Source organism: Poecilia formosa, unplaced genomic scaffold (genome assembly GCF_000485575.1).
Source record: "Poecilia formosa unplaced genomic scaffold, Poecilia_formosa-5.1.2 Scaffold518, whole genome shotgun sequence".
NCBI classification, from domain to species: Eukaryota; Metazoa; Chordata; class Actinopteri; order Cyprinodontiformes; family Poeciliidae; genus Poecilia; species Poecilia formosa.
In genome coordinates, this window is record NW_006800457.1 from 280,283 (window position 1) to 282,261 (window position 1,979).

A 1,979-nucleotide genomic window follows, 5' to 3' on the forward strand; every position below is an offset into this window, starting at 1 on the left:
TTCAAGAACAGAACCGTCTCTAAGGTTCTGAACTTCACCTGGAACAGAACCTCCTACAGCTGAACGTCCGACGGTCAGTTTACTACCAGTTTATTACCAATTTACTACAAGTTTATTACCAATTTACTACCAGTTTATCACCAGTTTATCACCAGTTTACTGCCAGTTTATCACCAGTTTACTACCAGTTTATCACCAGTTTACTGCAAGTTTATCACCAGTTTACTACCAGTTCATCACCAGTTTACTACCAGTTTACTGCCAATTTATCACCAGTTTACTACCAGTTTATCACCAGTTTACTACCAGTTTATCACCAGTTTACTGCCAGTTTATCACCAGTTTACTACCAGTTTATCACCAGTTTACTGCCAGTTTATCACCAGTTTACTACCAGTTTATCACCAGTTTACTGCCAGTTTATCACCTGTTTACTACCAGTTTATTACTAATTTACTACCAGTTTATTACCAATTTACTACCAGTTTATCACCAGTTTACTGCCAGTTTATCACCAGTTTACTACCAGTTTATCACCAGTTTACTACCAGTTTATCACCAGTTTACTACCAGTTCATCACCAGTTTACTACCAGTTTATTACCTATTTACTACCAGTTTATCACCAGTTTACTGCCTGTTTATCACCAGTTTACTACCAGTTTATCACCAGTTTACTGCCTGTTTATCACCAGTTTACTACCAGTTTATCACCAGTTTACTGCCAGTTTATCACAGTTTATCACCAGTTTATCGGTTTACTGTTCCTTTGGATGACTTTTATACTTTAACTCTTAGTTTTCAAACTTGTGTGTCTGTCTGTGTGTGTGTGTGTGTGTGTGTGTGTGTGTGTGTGTGTGTGTGTGGGTGTGAGGGAGTGTGAGGATTTGTGCTTTCTCAGGCACATGTCGATGTAATCTCTAGCAGTGGTTGCCGTGGTAACAGTGCTGGATGTAAACAGTCTGAAGGGCTCAGCCAATCACTGCTGAGCTGAGCCAAAGTGGGCGGAGCTAAGGCTCAGTGCTGAGCTCTGGGTCTAACGACGTTCACTTTTGACATGGAGAGGTCAGAGGTCACTTGGCTCCTCAGTGAGGAATCTGTTCTGATGCAGCTGATCCAAAATATGCTCTGATGGAAACTAAAAGCCCAGATCAGACTTCTTTAGCTCTTCATCAGCTTCTTGTTAATCCAGATTATAATCTCATATTCTCACATATGAAACCTTAAATAATCAGATCCATCTCAGACCCTCTGGTGCCAGACTGCTGGTACCGGAGGTTCTGGTTCCAGTGGGAAGTTACAGAGGTGACGGCCTGAATATCTCAGTTGGTTTTGCTGGAGTTTGTTGCCTTCACGGTTTGATTCCTTCGTCCAACAGGAAGCCTGCATGGCGTTGCAGTTCTCTCTGGGTTCTCCAGCTGTCCAATCACCACAGAGCTTCATGTAAAACAAGCCAATCAGGTTAAAACCTCTTAATGTCGTCAGGTGAGGAAGATGAGGGGAAGAAAGAAAAGAACTGAATGAAATCTTTGCAACAGTGATTGAAGTTGTTCTTTCGCTTCTTCACATCTCTGACCAACGCTAAAGTTACATTCTCACCAGCCCAGTTCAGCCTGTGTTAGACCAACTCTAGTAGATTCTAGTAGAACCGGGTCGACCAGACTGAAGGAGGAAAACATCCTGAGTCGGAACCGCTGACCAGAACAGAACCTCTGCAGCCTTCTGGACCAACTTGACCTCTTCACCACTTCAGCAGAACTATAAGGACCCTTCCCTCCCCCACAGTAAACAGCATCATATTAATGCAGTTTCATGACCTCTGACCTCTGCAGACTAATTTATGAGACATTTGTGATCATAAAAATCAACCTGCAGGTCAGATTCAAAATAATAAATCGTCAATAAAATCCTTCCGGCTGTTTTGCTGCAGTGATAATGGTGTGTCAGCGTATATGATGGCAACCGCACGCACGCACACAC